Here is a 27500-nt window from a genome sequence, read left to right as displayed (position 1 = left end):
TAACATTTTTAAACATTGGGCCTGACCGGGATTTGAACCCGGGACCTCTCGCACCCTAAGCGAGAATCATACCCCTAGACCATCAGGCCGTCATGCAAAGAAGCCGAAAGTAACATTTTGAAATTCAGTCTTTTGTTGCCGGTCGTCGTGGCTCCACCCTTTTCCGCTGCCGAATTCCCTCATCATTTACTGCTTTTCTCGTTACTGGAATGAAGCCTTCATTTTTTTTTTCATTCCCTTGATTACATGCTCATGTTTTTCAAATAATGAGTGAAACTGAAAGTTTGGGGGTTATTGTTTTAGAGTGAAAGGGTTGGATTAACCATTCTCGCATATACAAGTTGATGTCTTTCAACTTCATTACTAAGCGTGAGAACTAGAAAGAATGGAATTTGTGGTTAGGTCATACCTCACTGGATCTCACAGAGTCTTGCTTAAGGTTGGTTAGAAACCCTAGCAAAGATTCCCATTTTTCTAGCAATAATCCGAGGACTGGTACGCGAAGGGGCAAGGGTGCAACAATAGACCGAAAGTCACTCTTCAACACTTTTTGAAAGTTTCATCAAATGATCTTACAATTGTTGTATTTGATTTGCTTTTTGAGCATCTCTAAAAATAAATTCAACTATAAGAATCTCTAGCTGTAAAAAGTAGAAAAAAGATAGTGATATGCATTGTCTATATTATACATACACAGAACATGTGCGAAACTTTTATTGCATATTTGTTTGGTTATTACCAATATCCGACTTGATTACTGACATCAAATATTCTCCCGTCTTTTTTATATCATACAGCTCAAATCATGTGGGCCTAACCGGGATTTGAACCCGGGACCTCTCGCACCCTAAGCGAGAATCATACCCCTAGACCATCAGGCCGTTCTACACACACTTACTAGAAAATGCGGTTCAACTTTCCCGTCCTTCCATACTCCTTAGAATGCGTTGGGGTACTATATTTTTTTGTACACCTTTGTGTGAGCCTTTGTGTAATTTAGATCTCATATTTTCATTACATTATGCCAAGACAGCATGAGCTTGCAACATTTGCCCCCTAATAATTTTTTCTTCTACTTTGCATTTTCTAAGTTCTTACAACCATAATTCCATACTGTCTGACTATATTATACACTTTAAAATGTATTTCAGTTAATGTGACCTCGGTTTTTGTGAGGTTTGCAACTTCATACACAAACGCATGCTATATATATACACACAAATACATGTGCACACACACACACATATAGAGATATATGTATATATTTGTACGTGTTTGTGTTCACATGTATATATGTGTATATATATGTGTGCATATATGTATGGATATATATCCATAAAAGTATATGTATATGTATTTATAATATGAATAAATACACATTTTTATATCTATATATGTATGTGTGTAAATATATATGTACATTTGTATGAATATGCATATGAATGTGTATATCCATGTGTCTCAATGGCTTGTTAGTTTATAATATCATCGACTGGCGACAAAATGAGGAATTTGATCAGAGAGGTTCATTGAAGTCACTCATTTCTGTCAACCATACTGGCGGTTTGCATACTAAAGTGATGTCATGAAACTGGAGGTAGTTTGGAAATCTTTGTTTTGGTTAAAAATACCAAGCCAAAACATCCAGATATTCCGTCAGATCTGGCAATAAACATGAAATATCAAGATTTAAAGATGTTTGTTTGTATGTGTATGTGTTATGTCTACAAATACATATACACATGCACACAAACACAATAAAAAATGCATACATGCATACATACCTATACATACTTAGATATATGTATACTAGAAATATATATATATGTCGGATGGATCTATACTCACACATTCATAAATTTGTATATACACATGTCATTCATACACGGATACATAATGTACTCTTTTAAGTTTGTATTAATATGAAATTATTTTATTCCACTTATATATTCTCTTAGACTTATAAATTTGGGCCTGCCCGGGATTTGAACCCGGGACCTCTCGCACCCAAAGCGAGAATCATACCCCTAGACCATCAGGCCGTCATGCAGTTATGCAAAAAGGAAAGTTCATGGAGCAATTTTTGGCGATGCCGAATTTCCTTTTCTTTTGGTGATTAATGTTTATTACTTGATTGCATCGACAACGGTACTTTATCCTAGTGTAGCTTTGTTTAAATCCCTTATCTGTATTTTAAGTGTAATGGTTCCAAACCAACCAAGAAGAATGGTTACAATAACATAACTTATTATATATTTGTTATATAACTATATTTGTTATAATTAATAAGTAATGACGAAAGTGATTTACAAAGGACACCTTACATAAAGACATCTTCATTCATTTGTTTATTCAGTAATTTATGTATATAGTTTGCCATTGCAAATTCGCGTGCTTTTTTGTTTGTGTGTTTGTTTTTTTAGAATGTACAGTTTTCTCGATACTGTAAGTCAGCTCTTATTCGGATTTTCATAAATAAATAAATATACATACATGCATGTATATATGTATATATATGTATATATATGTATAAATATACACATGTATATATATATGTATATATACATATATATATTTATATAGACATATATGTAAATATACATATAAGTATATAACTACATATATAAATATACACATGTATCTAATTATATATAAACACATCTATAAATATAAACATATACATACATGTACATACATACAAACATAACCATAAATATACACACAGAGATACATATATATGCATGTGTGTGTGTGTGTGTTTGTGTGTGTTTGTGTGTGTGTGTGTTTGTCAACATCTCACGGACATCATTAGAGCGCCAGGAAGGGGTTAATGCGAGCGAAAAATGGGATCTCTTCTAAGGGAAGCTTTTTAGCTGTAATCACAGCAATATAGGTATAATTCAGGAAAGAGAGAGAAAAAATAACAGAATCATATTTTATTAGTCGGGAGGGGGGGGGAGCCATCTGATCGACTACCTAGTTTACTGGTGACACCGGAGGCCCACAGTCGTTTTACATTATATACTTATGTGCGTATATGTTTGCATAAATATACATACATACATATGTATTCATACATGTATATACGTATGCATATGTATGAACACATATATGTGTATATATACATATATAAATGCATACATCTATACACACACACACACACACACACACACACACACACACACACACACACACACACACATATATATATATATATATATGTAAATATATATATATATGTAAATATATATATATACATATATATATATATATATATATATATATATATATATATATATATATATATATACATATAAATTATGCGTGTGTGAAACATTTATGCAAATAAGAATAGGTTACATATATCAAACATACTTCTATAAACAATATACGTCGCTTCGTATCGACCTCTCTTTATGTCACGCTTAATTACACGTCACTAAATTTTGACTCTTTGACTCTTTCACATATCCTCTCAACATTCAAACTGTTGGGCCTGACCGGGGTTCGAACCCGGGACCTCTCGCACCCAAAGCGAGAATCACATCCAAGACCATCAGGCGCTCAGGCAGTGTCTAGAAAGTAAAAGCGCGGAGTTTCCCTCACGTCGTCTTGCCTGGCGATCGTCGTGACTCCGCCCTCTTCCGCAGCCGAACTTCCAAGACCTACTCGGTTTTTAATATTTTATTTTATGTTAGAATTAGAACATATGAGGTTAGAATAGAATATATTTTAGGTATCTTATATAAACTGCTTTATCAAATCTTTTATTATTTTCAAACAATTTCAGAGTTTTAATGTAAAGCAATACTTTCTTTCAATAACTTTCAACGAATTAATCCATCATTTTACACAGTATATGTAACACATAAGCATTGTGTAAAATATGAATTTTGAGGCTATATTTTTTAGGCTGGCTATTGCATATTCCTATGTTGTTTTAACACTTATAAATGTGTCGATATTGTGCGAGTTATGCATCATTTTTTCATTATTCGTTGGAAATAATGAAGTAATAATTTCTTTTAACTGGTTCATATCTAATGCCATGTTATCTGAATAATGATGTGTTAACGATGTGTGACCTTGAACACAGGTAACGATTTCCTTATATAAATGTTCAAATCTAGCGACATCCGGCCGGTTATCACGGATATCTTAGACGTATGTGTACCTACGCATATTTTAAAGTATATTCTTCCTACACACGGTCATATGCACATCTCCATATATCTTTTCATATATCCTATATATATGTGTGCACTACGCACGTACAAGTCTTTGCACCATGTTTAATTACATGCAAATTAATCTAGGCTTTTTTTTTCCTACTTTCAGATCCCCTTAGCATTTTGAAACATTGGGCCTGACCGGGATTTGAACCCGGGACCTCTCGCACCCTAAGCGAGAATCATACCCCTAGACCATCAGGCCGTCATGCAAAGAAGCCGAGAGTAACCTTTTGAAATTCAGTCTATTGTTGCCGGTCGTCGTGGCTCCACCCTTTTCCGCTGCCGAATTCCCTCACCATTTACTGCTTTACTCGTTACTGGAATGAAGCCTTCATTTTTTTTCTTTCTTTTTTTATTCCCCTGATTGCATGCTCACGTTTTTCAAATAATGAGTGAAACTGAAAGTTTATGAAAGGTTATTGTTTTAGAGTGAAAGGATTGGATTAACCATTCTCGCATATACAAGTTGATGTCTTTCAACTACATTACTAAGCGTGTAACATATCATTTCACATTAGAGAACTAGAAAGAATGGAATTTGTGGTTAGGTCATTTCTCACTGGATCTCACAGGGTCTTGCTTGAGGTTGTTTAGAAACCCTAGCATAGATTCCCATTTTCTAACAATAATCCGAGGACTGGAAAAAAATAGGATCTTTAAGGGTTATTGGTACGCGAAGGGGCAAGGGTGCTACAATAGACCGAAAGGCACTCTTCAACACTTCATCAAATGATCTAACGACTGTTGTATTTGATTTGCTTTTTGAGTATCTTTAAAAATAAATTCAACTATAAGAATCTCTAGCTGTAAATAGTAGAAAAAGATAGTGATATGCGTTGTCTATGTTAAACATACACTTTTATTGCACATTTATTTGGTTATTACCAATATCCGACTTGATCACTGACATCAGATATTCTCTCGTCTTTTTTTTTCTTTTTTTTTAATATATATATCATATAGCTCAAAATATGCGGGCCTGACCGGGATTTGAACCCGGGACCTCTCGCACCCTAAGCGAGAATCATACCCCTAGACCATCAGGCCGTTCTACACACAGTTGATAGAAAATGCGCTGCACTTTTCTCATCCTTCCATACTCATTAGAATGCTTTGGGGTACTATATTTCTTCGTACATCTTTGTGTGAGCCTTTGTGTAATTAAGATCTAATATTTTCATTACATTATGCCAAGACAGCATGAGCCTGCAACATTTGCCCCCCAATAGTAGTTTTTTTCCTTCTACTTTGCATTTTCTAACTTCTTGCACCCATAATTCCATACTGTCTGACTATATTATACACTTTAAAATGAATTTCAGTTAATGTGACCTCGGTTTTTGTGAGGTTTGCAACTTCATGCACAAACGCATGCTATATATATACACAAAAATACATGTGCAGACACACACATATATAGAGATATATGTATATATTTGTATGTGTTTGTGTTCACATGTATATATATGTGCATATATATGTGTGCATATATGTATGGATATATAACCATAAAAAATATATGTATATGTATGTATAATATGAATAAATACACATTTTTATATCTATATATGTATATGTGTGTAAATATATATGTACATTTGTATGAATATGCATATGAATGTGTATATCCATGTGTCTCAATGGGTTGTTAGTTTATAACATCATCGACTGGCGACAAAATGAGGAATTTGATCAGAGAGGTTCATTGAAATCACTTATTTCTGTCAACCATACTGGCGGTTTGCATACTAAAGTGACGTCCTGAAACTGGAGGTAGTTTGGAAATCTTTGTTTTGGTTAAAATACCAAGCCAAAATATCTGGCCAAGAAGTTCCGTCAGATATGGCAATAAACATGAAATATCAAGATTTAAAGATGTTTGTTTGTGTGTATACACATACACACACAAAAAAATCAAAATGCATACATGCATACATACCTATACATACTTAGATATATGTATACTAGAAATATATATATATATATATGTCGGATGGATCTATACTCACACATTCATAAATTTGTATATACACATGTCATTCATACACGGATATATAATGTACTCTATTAAGTTTGTATTTTTACGAGATCATTTTATTCCACTTATATATTCTCTTAGACTTTATAAATTTGGGCCTGACCGGGATTTGAACCCGGGACCTCTCGCACCCAAAGCGAGAATCATACCCCTAGACCATCAGGCCGTCATGCAGTCATGCAGAAAGTTCATGGAGCAATTTTTGGCGATGCCGAATTTCCTTTTCTTTTGGTGATTAATGTTTATTTCTTGATTGCATCGACAACGGTACTTTATCCTAGTGTAGCTTTTGTTTAAATCCCTTATCTGTATTTTAAGTGTAATGGTTCCAAACCAACCAAGAATAATGGTTATAATAACATAGCTTATTATATATTTGTTATATAACTATATTTGTTATATTTTATCATAAGGTTAATGTTAGGAACAATTTCTAGTATATCACGTGGCATCTCTTTTATCAGTACCATGGAGGTGTATTTTCCTTGAAAAAATAACTTAGATAATAATGATGAGATAATAAGAATTCACCATGGATTGTTCAATCGAAATGTGATCAATCTCAGATCAATTAGATTAAACCAGCAAAAAAAAAATAAATAAATAAATAAAAAATAATAATAATAAAAAAATAAATAAATAAATAAAAAAATAAAATAATGAGAAAGAGAAGTGAGTAATTAACAGGGGGCGTAACTGTACCTCAAAGTGAATAACAAGAGTATGAAGTAATGAGAAATGTGATTTACAAAGGACACCTTACATAAGAACCTATTCATTCATTTATTCATTTATTTATTTATTTATTTATATAGTTTGCCATTGCATATTCACATATTCATTTAGAATGTATAGTTTTCTCCATACTGTAAGTCAGCTCTTATTAGGATTTTCATAAATAAATACATATACATACATGCATGTATATATGTATGTATGTTTATATGTATATATATATGAATATTAATGTATATATACATATATATGTATATATATGCATATATACATATATATTTATATAGACATTTATGTATATATACCTATAAGTATATAACCACATATAGAAATATACACATAATAATATATATAAACAGATATAAACCTATATATATATATATACATATATATATATATAATATATATATATATATATATACATACATACATGTTCATACATACAGACATAACCATATATACACAGATTCATATATATGCATGTGTGTGTGTAAGGGAAGCTTTTTAGCTGTAATCACTGCAATATAGGTATAATTCAGGAAAGAGAGAGAGAAAATAAGTGAATCCTATTTTATTAGCCGGGAGGGGGAGGGGGGAACCATCTGATCAACTACCTAGTTTACAGGTGACACCGGAGGCCTACATTCGTTTTACAGTATATAATTATGTGTGATGTGTGCATAAATATACATACATACATACACACACACACACACACACACACACACACACACACACACACACACACACACACACATATATATATATATATATATATATACACACACGTGTGCATGTGTATGAATACACACATGTGTATATATACATATATAAATCCATACAGGTATATATATACATACACACACACACATATATATGTATATATATGAATTGTGCGTGTGTGAAACATTCATGCAAATAAGAATAGGTTACATATATCAAATATACTTATATAAACAATATACTGTTTGTCAAAGAATGACATCGTCGCTTCGTATCGACAGCGACATACACATACAAACAAACATCTTTAAATCTTGATATGTCATGCTTATTGCCATACCTGACGGAACTTCTTGGCAAGATATTTTGCCTTGGGATTTTAACCAAAACAGATTTCCAAACTACCTCCAGTTTCATGACGTCACTTTAGTATGCAAACCGCGAGTATGGTTGACAGAAATGAGTGATTTCAATGAACCTCTCTGATCAAATTCCTCATTTTGTCGCCAGTCGATTATATAAATTAACAATCCATTGAGACACATGGATATACACATTCATATGCATATTCGTACAAATGTACATATATATTTCCACACATACATATAGATAAATAGATATAATAATATGCGTATTTATTCATATTATGCATACATATACAAATACTTTTTATGCATATATATCCATACGTATATGCACACACACACACACACACACACACACACACACACACACACACACACACACACACATATATATATATACATGTGAACACAAACGCACACAAATATATACATATCTATATATCTACATATATGTATGTGTGTATATGTGTGCATACGTATTTGTGTGACTATAACCATTATTCTTGGTTAGTTTGGAACCATTACACTTAAAATAGAGATGATTTAAAGAAAAGCTACACTAGGATAAAGTACCGTTGTCGATGCAATCAAGTAATAAACATTAATCACCAAAAGAAAAGGAAATTCGGCATCGCCAAAAATTGCTCCATGAACTCTCTGCATGACTGCATGACGGCCTGATGGTCTAGGGGTATGATTCTCGCTTTGGGTGCGAGAGGTCCCGGGTTCAAATCCCGGTCAGGCCCAAATTTATAAAGTCTAAGAGAATATACAAGTGGAATAAAATAATCTCTTAATAATACAAACTTAATAGAGTACATAATGTATCCGTGTATAAATGACATGTGTATATACAAATTTATGAATGTGTGAGTATAGATCCATCCGACATATATATTTATTTCTAGTATATATATATATATGTATATGTATGTATGCATGTATGCATGTATGACTGTGTTTGTGTGAATGTGTATATGTATTTGTAGACATTACACATACAAACATCTTTAAATCTTGATATTTCATGTTTATTGCCATATCTGACGGAACTTCTTGGCCAGATGTTTTGGCTTGGTATTTTAACCAAAACAAAGATTTCCAAACTACCTCCAGTTTCATCGCCAGTCGATGATATAAGCTAACAAGCCATTGAGACACATGGATATACATTCATATGTATATTCATACAAATGTACATATATATTTACACACATATAGATAGATATAAATATGTGCATTTTTTCGTATTATACATATATATACAAATATTTTTATGTATATATATGCATACATATATGCACACACATATATACACATATATACATGTGAACACAAACACACACAAATATATACAAATATATGTCTATATATCTATATGTGTGTGTGTGTGTATGTGTGCACATATATTTGTGTATATATATATATGCGTGTGTGCGTACGTGTACGTGAAGTGCAGGTACTTTATATAAGGGTGTATTCAGGAATTTCATAACAATTGAGGCGGAATGGGAAGATTTTTTTTAGTCGTTTTCCCATTCTATGAAGTTGTAAACCTCACAAAAACCGAGGTCACATTAACTGTAATACATTTTAAAGTGTATAATATAGTCAGACAGTATGGAATTATGGGTGTAAGAAGTTAGAAAATGCAAAGTAAAAGAAAAAAACTACTGGGGGGCAAATGTTGCAAGCTCATACTGTCGGCATAATGTAATGAAAATATTAGATCTAAATTACACAAAGGCTCACACAAAGGTCTACGAAAATATATAGTACCCCAAAGCACTGTAAGGAGTATGGAAGGACGAGAAACTTGAAGCGCATTTTCTAGAAAGTGTGTGTAGAACGGCCTGATGGTCTACGGGTATGATTCTCGCTTAGGGTGCGAGAGGTCCCGGGTTCAAATCCCGGTCAGGCCCATATGTTTTCAGCTAGATGATATAAAAAAGACGAGAGAATATTAATGTCAGTAATCAAGTCGGATATTGGTAATAACCAAACAAATGTGCAATAAAAGTTACGTACATGTTCTGTGTATGTATAATATAGACAACGCATATCACTATCTTTTTCTACTTTTTACAGCTAGAGATTCTTATAGTTGAATTTATTTCTAAAGATAATCAAAAAGCAAATCAAATACAACATTCGTAAGATCATTTGATGAAACTTTCAAACAAGTGTTGAAGAGTGACTTTCGGTCTATTGTAGCACCCTTGCCCCTTCGCGTACCAATAACCCTTAAAGATCCTTTTTTTTCCAGTCCTCGGATTATTGCTAGAAAAATGGGAATCTATGCTAGGGTTTCTAACCAACCTCAAGCAAGACCCTGTGAGATCCAGTGAGAAATGACCTAACCACAAATTCCATTCTTTCTAGTTCTCTAATGTGAAATGATATGTTACACGCTTAGTAATGTAGTTGAAAGACATCAACTTGTATATGCGAGAATGGTTAATCCAATCCTTTCACTCTAAAACAATAACCCCGTAACTTTCAGTTTCACTCATTATTTGAAAAACGTGAGCATGCATTTAGGGGAATAAAAAAAGAAAGAAAAAAATGAAGGCTTCATTCCAGTAACGAGTAAAGCAGTAAATGATGAGGGAATTCGGCAGCGGAAAAGGGTGGAGCCACGACGACCGGCAACAAAAGACTGAATTTCAAAATGTTACTTTCGGCTTCTTTGCATGACGGCCTGATGGTCTAGGGGTATGATTCTCGCTTAGGGTGCGAGAGGTCCCGGGTTCAAATCCCGGTCAGGCCCAATGTTTAAAAATGCTAAGGGGATCTGAAAGTAGAAAAAAAAGCCTAGATTAATTTGCATGTAATCAAACATGGCGCAAACACTGTACGTGTGTAGTACACACACATATATAGGATATATCAAAAGATATATGGAGATGTGTATATGAGCGTGTGTAGGAAGAGTATACTTCTAAATATGCGTAGATACACATACGTCTAAGGTATCCGTGATGACTGGCCGGATGTCGCTTGATTTGAACATTTATATAAGGAAATCGTTACCTGTGCTCAAGGTCACACATCATTAACACATCATTATTCAGATAACATGGCATTAGATATGAACCAGTTAAAAGAAATTAATACTTCATTATTTCCAACGAATAATGAAAAAAATGATGCAGAACTCGCACAATATCGACACATTTATAGGTGTTAAAACAACATAGGAATATGCAATAGCCAGCCTAAAAAATAAAGCCTCGAAATTCATATTTTTCGCGATACTTATAATGTGTTATATATACTGTATAATATGATGCATTAATTCGTTGAAAGGGAATTTTAGTGATAGAAAAAAAGAGTATTCCTTTAAATTACACTTCTCTGAAATTGTTTGAAAACAATAAAAGATTTGATAAAGCAATTTATATAAGATAACTAAAATCTCATATTCTATTCTAACATCACATGTCCCGATTCTATAACAATATAACATATTGGAAACCGAGTAGGAATCGCTTGTAAGGATGTTCGGCTGCGGAAGAGGGCGGAGTCACGACGATCGCCAGGCAAGACGACGTGAGGGAAACTCCGCGCTTTTACTTTCTAGACACTGCCTGAGCGCCTGATGGTCTTGGATGTGATTCTCGCTTTGGGTGCGAGAGGTCCCGGATTCGAACCCCGGTCAGGCCCAACAGTTTGAATGTTGAGAGAATACGTAAAGGAGAGAGTAAGGTGAGTCGATATTTACTGAGGCGTAATTAAGCGTGGCATGAAGAGAGGTCGATACGAAGCGACGATATCATTCTTTGACAAACAGTATATTGTTTATATAAGTATGTTTGAGATATGTAACCTATTCTTATTTGCATGAATGTTTCACACGCGCACAATTCATATATATACATATATATGTGTGTATATATATACATGTATGCATTTATATATGTATATATACACATATATGTGTTCATACATATCTACAGGTATATATATATATATATATATATATATATATATATATGTATGTATGTATGTATGTATGTATGTATGTATGTATGTATATATATATGTATGTATTTTTATGCATACATCACACATAAGTATGCTAATAAAATAGGATTCTCTTATTTTCTCTCTCTCTTTCCTGAATTATACCTATATTGCTGTGATTACAGCTAAAAAGCTTCCCTTAGAAGAGATCCTATTTTTTTTCGCTCGCATTAACCCCTTCCTGGCGCCCTAATGATGTCCTTGAGATGTTCACACACATACACACACACACACACACACACATGCATATATATGTATCTCCGTGTGCATATTTATGGTTATGTTTGTATTAATGTACATATATGTATATATATATATATATATGTTTATATTTATGTGTTTATATATATCATTATATACATGTGTATATGTCTATATGTGGTTATATACTTATATGTATATATACATATATGTCTATATATTTGTATATATACATATATATACATATATATGTATATATGCATATATATACATATACATTCCAGTAACGAGTAAAGCAGTAAATGATGAGGGAATTCGGCAGCGGAAAAGGGTGGATCCACGACGACCGGCAACAAAAGACTGAATTTCAAAATCTTACTTTCGGCGTCTTTGCATGACGGCCTGATGGTCTAGGGGTATGATTCTCGCTTAGGGTGCGAGAGGTCCCGGGTTCAAATCCCGGTCAGGCCCAATGTTTGAAAATGCTAAGAGGATCTGAAAGTAGAATAAAAAAAATAAATAAGTAAAAACAAGAGAGCCTATATTAATTTGCATGTAATTAAACATGGTGCAAAGACTGTACGTGTGTACGTGTGCATATATATGTATCTGCGTGTGCATATTTATGGTTATGTTTGTATTAATGTACATGTATATATATATATATATGTTTATATTTATGTGTTTATATATATATATCATTATATACATGTGTATATGTCTATATGTGGTTATATATACATATACATTCCAGTAACGAGTAAAACAGTAAATGGTGAGGGAATTATAATAAACATAGTATCATATATATATACACATGCATGTATGTATATGTATTTATTTATGAAAATCCTAATAAGTAAGAGCTGACTTACAGTATCGAGAAAACTGTACATTCTAAAGAATATGTGAATATGCAATGACAAACTATATAAATAAATAACTGAATAAACTAATAAATGAATGAATAGGTTCTTATGTAAGGTGTCCTTTGTAAATCACATTTGTCATTACTTCATACTCTTGTTATTCACTTTGAGGTACAGTTACGCCCCCTGTTAATTACTTCTCTTTCTCATAGTTTTTTTTTCGGTTTAATCTAATTGATCTGAGATTGATCACATTTCGATGGAACAATCCATGGTGAATACTTATTATCTCATCATTATTATCTAAGTTATTTTTTGAAGGAAAATACACCTCCATGGTAATGATAAAAGAGATGCCACGAGATATACTAGAAATTGTTCCTATCATTACCTCTTATGATAAACTATAAAATATATAATAAAGTTATTATAACCATTATTCTTGGTTTGGGACGATTACACTTAAAATACAGATAAGGGATTTAAACAAAAGCTACACTAGGATAAAGTACCGTTGTCGATGCAATCAAGTAATAAACATTAATCACCAAAAGAAAAGGAAATTCGGCATCGCCAAAAATTGCTCCATGAACTTTCTGCATGACTGCATGACGGCCTGATGGTCTAGGGGTATGATTCTCGCTTTGGGTGCGAGAGGTCCCGGGTTCAAATCCCGGTCAGGCCCAAATTTATAAAGTCTAAGAGAATATATAAGTGGAAGAAAATGATCTTTTAATAATACAAACTTAACAGAGTACATTATGTATCCGTGCATGAAAGATATGTGTATATATAAATTTATGAGTGTGTAAGTATAGATCCATCCGATATATATATTTATTTCTAGTATATCTATATGTATGTATGTATATGTATGTATGCATGCATGATTGTGTTTGTGTGCATGTGTATGTGTATGTGTAGACATTACACATACACATACAAACACATCTTTAAATCTTGATATTTCATGCTTATTGCCATTTCAATGAACCTCTCTAATCAAAAATGTGTATTTATTCATATTATACATATATACATATATTTTTATGTATACATATCATACATATATATACATACATACATATATATATATATATATATATATATACATGTGAACACAAACACACAAATAAATATCTATATCTATATATCTATATATATGTAAGTGTGTGTGTATGTGTGCACATGTATTTGTGTGTATATATATAGCATGCGTGTTGGCGTACGCGAACGTGAAGTGCAGGTACTTTATATAAGGATGTATTCAGGAATTTCATAACAACTGAGGCGGAATATGAAGATTTTTTTTAGTGGCTTTCCCATTCTATGAAGTTGCAAACCTCACAAAAACCGAGGTCACATTAACTATAATACATTTTAAAGTGTATAATATAGTCAGACAGTATGGAATTATGGGTGTAAGTTAGAAAATGCAAAGTAGAAGAAAAAAATTGAAGGGCAACTGTTGCAAGCTCATATTGTCTTGGCATAATGCAATGACTATAGTAGTTATCTAAATTACACAAAGGTGTACGAAAAAAATATATAGTACCCCAAAGCACTTTAATTAGTATGGAAGGACGAGAAACTTGAAGCGCATTTTCTAGTACCTGTGCGTAGAACGGCCTGATGGTCTAGGGGTATGATTCTCGCTTAGGGTGCGAGAGGTCCCGGGTTCAAATCCCGGTCAGGCCCACATGTTTTGAGCTATATGATATAAAAAAGACGAGAGAATATTTGATGTCAGTAATCAAGTCGGATATTGGTAATAACCAAACAAATGTGCAATAAAAGTTACGTACATGTTCTGTGTATGTATAATATAGACAACGCATATCACTATCTTTTTCTACTTTTTACAGCTAGAGATTCTTATAGTTGAATTTATTTTTAGAGATAAAAAGCAAGTCAAATACAACATTCGTAAGATCATTTGATGAAACTTTCAAACAAGTGTTGAAGAGTGACTTTCGGTCTATTGTAGCACCCTTGCCCCTTCGCGTACCAATAACCCTTAAAGATCCTTTTTTCCAGTCCTCGGATTATTGCTAGAAAAATGGGAATCTATGCTAGGGTTTCTAAACAACCTCAAGCAAGACCCTGTGAGATCCAGTGAGAAATGACCTAACCACAAATTCCATTCTTTCTAGTTCTCTAATGTGAAATGATATGTTACGAGCTTAGTAATGTAGTTGAAAGACAACAACTTGTATATGCGAGAATGGTTAATCCAACCCTTTCACTCTAAAATAATAATAATAATAATAATAACCCCCAAACTTTCAGTTTCACTCATTATTTGAAAAACGTGAGCATGTAATCAAGGGAATAAAAAAAAGAAAGAAAAAAAAATGAAGGCTTCATTCCGGTAACGAGTAAAGCAGTAAATGAGGGAATTCGGCAGCGGAAAAGGGTGGAGCCACGACGACCGGCAACAAAAGACTGAATTTCAAAATGTTACTTTCGGCTTCTTTGCATGACGGCCTGATGGTCTAGGGGTATGATTCTCGCTTAGGGTGCGAGAGGTCCCGGGTTCAAATCCCGGTCAGGCCCAATGTTTAAAAATGCTAAGGGGATCTGAAAGTAGAATAAAAGAAGAAGCAAAAGAGCCTAGATTAATTTGCATGTAATCAAACATGGTGCAAAGACTGTACATGTGTAGTACATACATACACATATATAGGATATATCAAAAGATATATGGAGATGTGTATATGAGCGTATGTAGGAAGAGTATACTTCTAAATATGCGTAGATACACATACGTATAAGGTATCCGTGATGACTGGCTGGATGTCGCTTGATTTGAACATTTATATAAGGAAATCGTTATCTCTGGTCAAGGTCACACATTATTAACACATTATCATTCAGATAACACGGCATTAGATATGAACCAGTTAAAAGAAATTAATACTTCATTATTTCCAACGAATAATGAAAAAATGATGCAGAACTCGCACAATATCGACACATTTATAGGTGTTAAAACAACATGGGAATATGCAATAGCCAGCCTAAAAAATAAAGCCTCGAAATTCATATTTTACGCAATACTTATAACGTGTTATATATACTGTGTAATATGATGCTCTGTGAAAATGGAAAAAAAGATAAAGCAATTTATTTAAGATACCTAAAATTTCATGTTCTATCTCAACATCGCATGTTCTGATTCTAATAAAAAATAAAATATTAGAAACCGAGTAGGTCTTGCTGGTTAGGAAGTTCGGCTGCGGAAGAGGGCGGAGTCACGACGATCGCCAGGCAAGACGACGTGAGGGAAACTCCGCGCTTTTACTTTCTAGACACTGCCTGGGCGCCTGATGGTCTTGGATGTGATTCTCGCTTTGGGTGCGAGAGGTCCCGGGTTCGAACCCCGGTCAGGCCCAACAGCTTGAATATTGAGAGGATATGTGAAAGGAGAGAGTAAGGAGAGTCAAAATTTACTGAGGCGTAATTAATCGAGGTCGATACGAAGTGACGATGCCATTCTTTGACAAATAGTAAATTGTTTATGCAATTATGTTTGATATATGTAACCTATGTTCATTTGCATAAAATTTTCACAAACGCACAATTTACATATATACATATATGTGTGTGTGTATATATACATGTATGCATATATATATGTATATACAGTGAACCCTTGTTTTTCGCGGGGGCTACGTTCCAAAAAGAACCTGTGATAGGCGAAATCCGTGTAGTAACCTCTATTTTTTTCCAATTATTATACAATGGAATACTCTGCCATACATTGAAACCAAAGATGAAAACCTTTTAACAGGCCCAAACATTTGTTTAACAAATAAAAGTACTGTATAAACGTTTTTTTACAAATAACTACTGCACTGTAAAATAATAATTCTAATCATCAATACGAACTGAAGGCTTCATGGGTTTTAGAGAAAATTTGCAAACTTAAATTTGGCAAGCTGTTTTACGTACATGCACATATCAAACCATAACGTTATTGACACACAGGTAGAGAAGAAGCCAATCAGAATGCAGAACACAATGCACAATGCAAATCCGTGAAGCAGCGACAACGTGAAAAGTGAACCGCGTTATAACTAGGGTTCACTGTATATACATATTTTTGTGTTTGTTCATACATATGCATGCATATATACATATCTGTGTATATGTGTGTATGTATATTTATACACACATACACAAACATAATTATATATTTTTTTCGTTTACTGTAAAACGAATGTGGGCCTCCGGTGTCACCTGTAAACTAGGGAGTCGATCTGATCGCCCCCCCCCTGGCTAATAAGATATGATTCTCTTTTTTCTTTTTTTCCCTAAATTATACCTATACTGCTATGATTACAACTAAAAAGCTTCCCTTAGTAGAGATCCTATTTTTCCCTCAAATGAAACCCTTCCGGGCACTCTAATAATGTCCATGAGATGTCCAGACACACACATATATATGTATCTGTGTGTGTATATATATGGTTATGTATGTACGTACATATATGTATAGGTTTATATATATACATGTTTATATATATAATTATATACATTATATAATTATATTACACATAGACACATACACAAATATATGTATCTGTGTGTATATATATGGTTATGCATATATGTACATGTATATATATAGGTTTATATTTATATATGTTTATATATATAATTATTTACACGTGTATATTTATATGTTTATATACTTATATCTATATATAGACATTTGTCTATATACATATTCATATGTATATATATACATATATACACATATATGTATATATATATATATATATATATATATATATATATATATACATGTAAACATAAACATATATATATATACGCATATATATACATATATACATATATATATTATATATATATACATGTATGTAGGTATATGTATTTATTTATTAAAATCCTAATACGTAAGAGCTGACATACAGTATCGAGAAAACTGTACATTCTAAAACAATATGCGAATATGCAATGGCACACTTTATAAATAAATTAATGAATAGGTCCTTATGTAAGGTGTCCTTTGTAAATCACTTTTGCCATTGTTTCATACTCTTGTTATTCGCTTTGATGTACAGTCACGCCCCCTGTTTCTGTATTCACTTTTCGTTCAAATACTTACCCTTTTTTATGCAATTATGATTTAACTGAAATTGATATGAAATTGATCACATTTCGACTGAACATTCCATGGAGAAATCTTTTTATATTATTATCTAAGTTATTTTTTGAAGGAAAATATACCACCATGGTAATGATCAAAGAGATGCCACAAGATATGCTAGAAATTGTTCCTATCATTACCAATTATGATAAATTATAACAAATATAGTTATATAACAAATATACAATAAATTATGTTATAATAACCATTATTCTTGGTTAGTTTGGAACCATTACTTTAAAATATAGATACGGGATTTAAGCAAGAGCTACACTAGGATAAAGTACCGTTGACGATGCAATCAAGTAATAAACATTAATCACCAAAAGAAAAGGAAATTCGGCATCGCCAAAAATTGCTCCATGAACTTTCTGCATGACTGCATGACGGCCTGATGGTCTAGGGGTATGATTCTCGCTTTGGGTGCGAGAGGTCCCGGGTTCAAATCCCGGTCAGGCCCAAATTTATAAAGTCTAAGAGAATATATAAGTGGAATAATAATAATCTCTTAATAATACAAACTTAATAGAGTACATTATGTATCCGTGTATGAATGACATGTGTATATATAAATTTATGAGTGAGTATAGATCCATCCGATATATATATTTATTTCTAGTATATATATATATCTATGTATGTATATGTATGTTTGCATGTATGCATGTATGATTGTGTTTGTGTGCATGTGTATATGTATTTGTAGACATTACACATACACATACAAACATCTTTAAATCTTGATATTTCATGTTTATTGCCATGTCTGACGGAACTTCTTGGCCAGATATTTTGGCTTGGTATTTTAAACCAAAGATTTCCAAACTACCTCCAGTTGCAGGACGTCACTTTAGTATACAATCCACCAGTATGGTTGACAGAAATGAGTGATTTCAATGAACCTCTCTGATCAAATTACTCATGTCGCCAGTCGATGATATTACAAACTAACAAGCCATTGAGACACATGGATATACATTGATATGCATATTCATACAAATGTACATATATATTAACACATATAAATATAAAAAATGTGTATTTATCAATATTATACATACATATACATATTTTTATGTATATATATATCCATACATATATGTACACATATATACACACACATATATATATATGTGAACACAAACACACACAAATATATACAAATAAATATCTACATATCTATATATGTGTGTGTGTATGTGTGCACATGCATTTGTGTATATATATATGCGTGTGTGCGTACGTGTACGTGAAGTACAGATACTTTATATAAGGGTGTATTCAGGAATTTCATAACAATTGAGGCGAAATAGGAAGATTTTTTTGGTCGCTTTCCCATTCTATGAAGTTGTAAACCTCACAAAAACCGAGGTCACATTAACTGTAATATATTTTAAAGTGTATAATATAGTCAGACAGTATGGAATTATGGGTGTAAGAAGTTAGAAAATGAAAAGTAGAAAAAAAAAACTATTGGGCGGCAAATGTTGCAAGCTCATGCTGTCTTGGCATAAAGTAATGAAAATATTAGATCTAAATTACACAAAGGTGTACGAAAAAATATAGTACCCCAAAGCATTCTACGGAGTATGGAAGGACGAGAAACGAAGTGCATTTTCTAGTAACTGTGTAGAACGGCCTGATGGTCTAGGGGTATGATTCTCGCTTAGGGTGCGAGAGGTCCCGGGTTCAAATCCCGGTCAGGCCCACATATTATGAGCTATATGATATATATATATATATATATATATATATATATATATATATAAAGAATATTTGATGTCAGTAATCAAGTCGGATATTGGTAATAACCAAACAAATGTGCAATAAAAGTTACGTACATGTTCTGTGTATGTTTAATATAGACAACGCATATCACTATCTTTTCCTACTTTTTACAGCTAGAGATTCTTATAGTTGAATTTATTTTTAGAGATACTCAAAAAGCAAATCAAATACAACATTAGTAGGATCATTTGATGAAACTTTCAAACAAGTGTTGAAGAGTGACTTTCGGTCTATTGTAGCACCCTTGCCCCTTCGCGTTCCAATAACCCTTAAAGATCTTTTTTTTTTTTTTTTTCAGTCCTCGGATTATTGCTAGAAAAATAGGAATCTATGCCAGGGTTTCTAACCAACCTCAAGCAGGACCCTATGAGATCCAGTGAGAAATGACCTAACCACAAATTCCATTCTTTCTAGTTCTCTAATGTGAAATGATATGATACAAGCATAGTAATGTAGTTGAAAGACATCAACTTGTACATGCGAGAATGGTTAATCCAACCCTTTCACTCTAAAACAATAACCCTCAAACTTTCAGTTTCACTCATTATTTGAAAAACATGAGCATGTAATCAAGGGAATAAAAAAAAAGTAACGAGTAAAGCAGTAAATGATGAGGGAATTCGGCAGCGGAAAAGGGTGGAGCCACGACGATCGGCAACAAAAGACTGAATTTCAAAATGTTACTTTCGGCTTCTTTGCATGACGGCCTGATGGTCTAGGGGTTTGATTCTCGCTTAGGGTGCGAGAGGTCCCGGGTTCAAATCACAGTCAGGCCCAATGTTTAAAAATGCTAAGGGGATCTGAAAGTAGAATAATAATAATAATAATAAAGCCTAGATTAATTTGCATGTAATCAAACATGGCGCAAACACGGTACGTGTGTAGTACACACACACACATATATAGGATATATTAAAAGATATATGGAGATGTGTATATGAGCGTGTGTAGGAAGAGTATACTTCTAAATATGCGTAGATACACATACGTCGAATGTATCCGTGATGACTGGCTGGATGTCGCTTGATTTGAAAATTTATATAAGGAAATCGTTACCTGTGATCAAGGTCACACATCATTAACACATTATTCAGATAACATGACATTAGATATGAACCAGTTAAAAGAAATTAATACTTCATTATTTCCAACGAATAATGAAAAATGATGCAGAACTCGCACAATATCGACACATTTATAGGTGTTAAAACAACATAGGAATATGCAATACCCAGCCTAAAAAATAAAGCCTTAAAATTCATATTTTACGCAACACTTATAATGTGTTATATATACTGTGTAATATGATGCATTAATTCGTTGAAAGGGAATTTTATTGATTGAAAGAAAGGAGTATTGCTTTACATTACACCTCTGAAATTGTTTGAAAACTATAAAAGATTTGATAAAGCAATTTATATAAGATACCTAAAATCTCACATTCTATTCTAACATCACATGTTCTGATTCTAATACAAAATCAAATATTAGAAACCGAGTAGGTCTTGCTCGTAAGGAAGTTCGGCTGCGGAAGAGGGCGGAGTCACGGCGATCGCCAGGCAAGACGACGTGAGGGAAACTCCGCGCTTTTACTTTCTAGACACTGCCTGAGCGCCTGATGGTCTTGGATGTGATTCTCGCTTTGGGTGCGAGAGGTCCCGGGTTCGAACCCCGGTCGGGCCCAACAGTTTGAATGTTGAGAGAATATGTAAAAGGATAGAGTAAGGTGAGTCGATATTTACTGACGCGTAATTAAGCGTGATATAAAGAGAGGTCGATACGAAGCGATGTATATTGTTTATAGAAGTATGTTTGATATGTGTAACCTATTCTTATTTGCATAAATGTTTCACACACGCATAATTTATATATATATATATATATATATATATGTTTGTGTGCGTGTGTGTGTGTGTGTATAGATGTATGCATTTATATATGTATATATACACATAAATGTTCATACTTATGCATATGCGTATATACATGTATGAATACATATGTATTTATATTTATGCAAACATATATGCACATAAGTATATAATGTAAAACGAATGTGGGCCTCAGGTGTCACTTGTAAACTTGGTAGTCGATCAGATTGCTCCCCTCCCCCCCTCACGACTAATAAAATATGATTGTTATTTTTTTTCTTTCTCTTTCCTGAATTATACCTATATTGCTGTGATTACAGCTAAAAAACTTCCCTTAGAAGAGATCCTATTTTTTTCGCTCGCATTAACCCCTTCCTGGCTCTCTAATGATGTCCGTGAGATGTTCACACACACACACACACAGGCATATATAAGTATTTCTGTGTGTATATTTATGGTTGTGTTTGTATGTATGTACATGTATGTGTATATATAAGTTTATATTTATAGATGTGTTTATATATAATTAGATACATGTGTATATTTATATATGTAGTTATATACTTATATGTATATTTATATATGTAGTTATATACTTATATGTATATTTAGATATATGTATATATAAATATATATATGTATATATACATATATACATATATAAGTATATGTACGTAAATATGCATATATATACATATGTGTATATTTATACATATATATATACATATATGTGTATATTTATACATATATATATACATATAAACATAAATATATACATATATATACATGCATGTATGTATATGTATTTATTTATGAAAATCCGAATAAGAGCAGACTTACAGTATCGAGAAAACTGTACATTCTAAAAGAATACGCGAATATGCAATGGTATCTATATAAATAAATTACTGAATAAACAAATGAATGAAGAGGTCTTTATGTAAGGTGTCCTTTTTAAATCACTTTTGTCATTACTTCATACTCTTGTTATTCACTTTGAGGTACAGATACGCCCCCTGTTTCTGTACTCACTTCTCTTTCTCATACTTACATAGTACATTATGTATCCGTGTATGAATGACATGTGTATATATAAATTTATGAGTGTGTGAGTATAGATCTAATTGATCTGAGATTGATCACATTTCGATTGAACAATCCATAGTGAATTCTTATTATCTCATCACTATTATCTAAGTTATTTTTTAAGGAAAATACACCTCTATGGTAATGATAAAAGAGATGCCACGAGATATACTAGAAATTGTTCCTATCATCACCTATTATGATAAATTATAACAAATATAGTTATATAACAAATATATAATAAATTGTTATTATAAGCATTATTCTTGGTTGTTTTGGAACCATTACACTTAAAATACAGATAAGGGATTTAAACAAAAGCTACACTAGGATAAAGTACCGTTGTCGATGCAATCAAGTAATAAACATTAATCACCAAAAGAAAAGGAAATTCGGCATCGCCAAAAATTGCTCCATGAACTTTCTGCATGACTGCATGACGGCCTGATGGTCTAGGGGTATGATTCTCGCTTTGGGTGCGAGAGGTCCCGGGTTCAAATCCCGGTCAGGCCCAAATTTATAAAGTCTAAGAGAATATATAAGTGGAATAAAATAATCTCTTAATAATACAAACCTAACAGAGTACATTATGTATCCGTGTATGAATGACATGTGTATATATAAATTTATGAGTGTGTGAGTATAGATCCATCCGACATATATATTTATTTCTAGTATATATATGTATGTATATGTATATATGCATGTATGATTGTCTGTGTGCATGTGTATGTGTATCTGTAGACATTACACATACAAATACAAACAAACATCTTTAAATCTTGATATTTCATGCTTATTGCCATATCTGACGGAACTTCTTGGCCAGATATTTTGGCTTGGTATTGTAACCAAAACAAAGGTTTCTGAATTACCTCCACTTTCAGGACGTCACTTTAGTAGGCAAACCGCGAGTATGGTTGACAGAAATGAGTAATTTCAATGAACCTCTCTGATCAAATTACTCATTTTGTCGACAGTCGATGATATAAACTAACAAGCCATTGAGACACATGGATATACATTCATATGCATATTCATACTAATGTACATCTATATTTACACAGATATATAGGTAGATATAAAAATGTGTATTTATTCATATTATACATATACATATATTTTTATGTATATATATCCATATGTATATGCACACATATATACATGTGGACACAAACAAAAATATATACAATATATATCTATATATGTGTGTGTGTGTATGTCCACATGTATTTGTGTATATATATATGCGTGTGTGCATACGTGTAGGTGAAGTACAGGTACTTTATATGAGGGTGTATTCAGGAATTTTATAACAATTGAGGCGGAATAGGAAGATTTATGAAGTTGCAAACCTCACAAAAAAACGAGGTTACATTAACTGTAATATATTTTAAAGTGTATAATATAGTCAGACAGTATGGAATTATGGGTGTAAGAAGTTAGAAAATGCAAAGTAGAAGAAAAAAAAAAAACTATTGGGGGGGCAAATGTTGCAAGCTCATGCTGTCTTGGCATAATGTAATGAAAATATTAGATCTAAATTACACAAAGGCTCACACAAAGGTGTACGAAAAAATATAGTACCCCAAAGCATTCTAAGGAGTATGGAAGGACGAGAAACTTGAAGCGCATTTTCTAGTAAGTGTGTGTAGAACGGCCTGATGGTCTAGGGGTATGATTCTCGCTTAGGGTGCGAGAGGTCCCGGGTTCAAATCCCGGTCAGGCCCACAGGTTTTGAGCTATATGATAAAAAAATATATATATAATAAGACGTGATAATATTTGATGTCAGTAATCAAGTCGGATATTGGTAATAACCAAACAAATGTGCAATAAAAGTTACGTACATGTTCTGTGTATGTTTAATATAGACAACGCATATCACTATTTTTTTCTACTTTTTACAGCTAGAGATTCTTATAGTTGAATTTATTTTTAGAGATACTCTAAAAGCAAATCAAATACAACATTCGTAAGATCATTTGATGAAACTTTCAAACAAGTGTTGAAGAGTGACTTTCGGTCTATTGTGGCACCCTTGCCCCTTCGCGTACCAATAACCCTTAAAGATCCTTTTTTTCCAGTCCTCGGATTATTGCTAGAAAAATGGGAATCTATGCTAGGGTTTCTAACCAAACTCAAGCAAGACCCAGTGAGATCCAGTGAGAAATGACCTAACCACAAATTCCATTTTTTCTAGTTCTCTAATGTGAAATGATATGTTACAAGCTTAGTAATGTAGTTGATAGACATCAACTTGTATATGCGAGAATGGTTAATCCAACCCTTTCACTCTAAAAAAAAAAAAAAGAAAAAAAAAAAGAAAGAAAAAAAAACCCTTATTAAACTTTCAGTTTTACTCATTATTTGAAAAACGTGAGCATGTAATCAGGGGAATAATAATATGAATAAAAAATATACGAAGGCTTCATTCCAGTAACGAGTAAAGCAGTAAATGATGAGGGAATTTGGCAGCGGAAAAGGGTGGAGCGGAAACAAAAGACTGAATTTCAAAATCTTACTTTCGGCTTCTTTGCATGACGGCTTGATGGTCTAGGGGTATGATTCTCGCTTAGGGTGCGAGAGGTCCCGGGTTCAAATCCCAGTCAGACCCAATGTTTAAAAATGCTAAGGGGATCTGAAAGTAGAAAAAAAAAAAAAGTGCCTAGATTAATTTGCATGTAATCAAAAATTGCGCAAACACTGTACGTGTGTAGTACACACACACACACACACATATAGGATATATTAAGAGATATATGGAGATGTGTATATGAACGTGTGTAGGAAGAGTATACTTCTAAATATGCGTAGATACACATAGTCTAAGGTATCCGTGATGACTGGCCGGATGTCGCTTGATTTGAACATTTATATAAGGAAATCGTTACCTCTGCTCAAGGTCACACATTATTAACACATTATCATTCAGATAACACGGCATTAGATATGAAACAGTTAAAAGAAATTAATAATTCATTATTTCCAACGCATAATGAAAATATGATGCAGAACTCGCACAATATCGACACATTTATAGGTGTTAAAACAACATAGGAATATGCAATAGCCAGCCTAAAAAATAAAGCCTCGAAATTCATATTTTACCCAACACTTATAATGTGTTATATATACTGTGTAATATGATGGATTCATTCGTTGAAAGGGAATTTTAGTGATTGAATGATAGTTTTCCTCTACATTACACTTCTCTGAAATTGTTTGAAAATAATAAAAAAATTAATAAAGCAATTTATATAAGATACCTAAAATCTCATATTCTATCCTAACCTCACATGTTCTAGTTTTAACACAAAATAAAATATTAAAAACCGAGTAGGTCTTGGAAGTTCGGCTGCGGAAGAGGGCGGAGTCACGACGATCGCCAGGCAAGACGACGTGAGGGAAACTCCGCGCTTTTACTTTCTAGACACTGCCTGAGCGCCTGATGGTCTTGGATGTGATTCTCGCTTTGGGTGCGAGAGGTCCCGGGTTCGAACCCCGGTCAGGCCAAATAATTTGAATGTTGAGAGGATATTTAAAGGAGAGAGTAAGGTGAGTCGATATTTACTGAGGCGTAATTAAGCGTGACATAAAGAGAGGTCGATACGAAGCGACGATATCATTCTTTGACAAACAGTATATTGTTTATATAAGTATGTTTGAGATATGTAACCTATTCTTATTTGCATGAATGTTTCACACGCGCACAATTCATATATATACATATCTATGTGTGTATATATATACATGTATGCATATATATATGTATATATACACATATATATATATATATATTTATATATATGTATACATGTATATATGTCTATGTATATATACACATATGTGTGTGTGTGTCCATGTATATATATATATATATATATATATATATATATATATATATATATATATATATATATATATATATATATATATTTATATATATGTATGTATGTATATGTATATATATACACATATATATAAAGTATATTCGTTTATTGTAAAACAAATGTGGGCCTCTGCTGTCACCTATATACTAGATAGTCGGTCAGGTCGTGCTCCCTCCCCCCTCGGCTAATAAGATACGATTTTATTTATTTATTTATTAATTATTATTATTATTATTATTATTATATTTTCTTGCTTCAAAAATCGCTCACATTTACCCCTTTGTGTGTGTGTGTTAACACACACACACACAAACAGACACACTCACACATACATACGCACACACACACATTTATTATTATCTTATTTTTCCTTTTTTTTCAAAAATCGTTAACATTTACCCCTTTCTGGGCGCTGTAAAGAACAATTCTGGATAGTGCTAAGAGTGCAGTGCAGATGTAATATTTGCAGCAGTTATATCAGGTGCCAATAACCATGT

At 32.8% G+C, this 27500-nt stretch overlaps 18 non-coding genes across 18 annotated transcripts; 12 read left to right on the top strand and 6 right to left on the bottom strand.

Annotated features, from left to right (window-relative positions):
* Positions 1 to 17: 17 nt before the first annotated feature.
* On the bottom strand, positions 18 to 89 carry TRNAP-AGG (transfer RNA proline (anticodon AGG)). The gene has a single exon. It is a non-coding gene; the product is annotated as a tRNA-Pro (tRNA).
* A 720-nt stretch (positions 90 to 809) lies between these two features.
* On the bottom strand, positions 810 to 881 carry TRNAP-AGG (transfer RNA proline (anticodon AGG)). The gene has a single exon. It is a non-coding gene; the product is annotated as a tRNA-Pro (tRNA).
* Positions 882 to 1970: 1089 nt separating this feature from the next.
* TRNAP-UGG (transfer RNA proline (anticodon UGG)) lies at positions 1971 to 2042 on the bottom strand. The gene has a single exon. It is a non-coding gene; the product is annotated as a tRNA-Pro (tRNA).
* Positions 2043 to 4362: 2320 nt separating this feature from the next.
* Positions 4363 to 4434, bottom strand: TRNAP-AGG (transfer RNA proline (anticodon AGG)). The gene has a single exon. It is a non-coding gene; the product is annotated as a tRNA-Pro (tRNA).
* Positions 4435 to 5207: 773 nt separating this feature from the next.
* Positions 5208 to 5279, bottom strand: TRNAP-AGG (transfer RNA proline (anticodon AGG)). The gene has a single exon. It is a non-coding gene; the product is annotated as a tRNA-Pro (tRNA).
* A 1085-nt stretch (positions 5280 to 6364) lies between these two features.
* On the bottom strand, positions 6365 to 6436 carry TRNAP-UGG (transfer RNA proline (anticodon UGG)). The gene has a single exon. It is a non-coding gene; the product is annotated as a tRNA-Pro (tRNA).
* Positions 6437 to 8767: 2331 nt separating this feature from the next.
* Positions 8768 to 8839, top strand: TRNAP-UGG (transfer RNA proline (anticodon UGG)). Its single transcript has one exon. It is a non-coding gene; the product is annotated as a tRNA-Pro (tRNA).
* Positions 8840 to 9943: 1104 nt separating this feature from the next.
* TRNAP-AGG (transfer RNA proline (anticodon AGG)) lies at positions 9944 to 10015 on the top strand. Its single transcript has one exon. It is a non-coding gene; the product is annotated as a tRNA-Pro (tRNA).
* Positions 10016 to 10791: 776 nt separating this feature from the next.
* On the top strand, positions 10792 to 10863 carry TRNAP-AGG (transfer RNA proline (anticodon AGG)). Its single transcript has one exon. It is a non-coding gene; the product is annotated as a tRNA-Pro (tRNA).
* Positions 10864 to 12719: 1856 nt separating this feature from the next.
* Positions 12720 to 12791, top strand: TRNAP-AGG (transfer RNA proline (anticodon AGG)). Its single transcript has one exon. It is a non-coding gene; the product is annotated as a tRNA-Pro (tRNA).
* Positions 12792 to 13802: 1011 nt separating this feature from the next.
* TRNAP-UGG (transfer RNA proline (anticodon UGG)) lies at positions 13803 to 13874 on the top strand. Its single transcript has one exon. It is a non-coding gene; the product is annotated as a tRNA-Pro (tRNA).
* Positions 13875 to 14815: 941 nt separating this feature from the next.
* On the top strand, positions 14816 to 14887 carry TRNAP-AGG (transfer RNA proline (anticodon AGG)). Its single transcript has one exon. It is a non-coding gene; the product is annotated as a tRNA-Pro (tRNA).
* A 786-nt stretch (positions 14888 to 15673) lies between these two features.
* TRNAP-AGG (transfer RNA proline (anticodon AGG)) lies at positions 15674 to 15745 on the top strand. Its single transcript has one exon. It is a non-coding gene; the product is annotated as a tRNA-Pro (tRNA).
* A 3008-nt stretch (positions 15746 to 18753) lies between these two features.
* On the top strand, positions 18754 to 18825 carry TRNAP-UGG (transfer RNA proline (anticodon UGG)). Its single transcript has one exon. It is a non-coding gene; the product is annotated as a tRNA-Pro (tRNA).
* A 1176-nt stretch (positions 18826 to 20001) lies between these two features.
* TRNAP-AGG (transfer RNA proline (anticodon AGG)) lies at positions 20002 to 20073 on the top strand. The gene has a single exon. It is a non-coding gene; the product is annotated as a tRNA-Pro (tRNA).
* Positions 20074 to 23551: 3478 nt separating this feature from the next.
* Positions 23552 to 23623, top strand: TRNAP-UGG (transfer RNA proline (anticodon UGG)). The gene has a single exon. It is a non-coding gene; the product is annotated as a tRNA-Pro (tRNA).
* A 1145-nt stretch (positions 23624 to 24768) lies between these two features.
* On the top strand, positions 24769 to 24840 carry TRNAP-AGG (transfer RNA proline (anticodon AGG)). The gene has a single exon. It is a non-coding gene; the product is annotated as a tRNA-Pro (tRNA).
* An 815-nt stretch (positions 24841 to 25655) lies between these two features.
* On the top strand, positions 25656 to 25727 carry TRNAP-AGG (transfer RNA proline (anticodon AGG)). The gene has a single exon. It is a non-coding gene; the product is annotated as a tRNA-Pro (tRNA).
* The last annotated feature ends 1773 nt before the right edge of the window (positions 25728 to 27500 follow it).

Source organism: Penaeus vannamei, chromosome 2 (assembly GCF_042767895.1).
Source record: "Penaeus vannamei isolate JL-2024 chromosome 2, ASM4276789v1, whole genome shotgun sequence".
Classification (NCBI taxonomy): Eukaryota; Metazoa; Arthropoda; class Malacostraca; order Decapoda; family Penaeidae; genus Penaeus; species Penaeus vannamei.
Note: the sequence above shows the minus strand (reverse complement) of the source record. Positions and strands in the feature narration are given on the sequence as shown.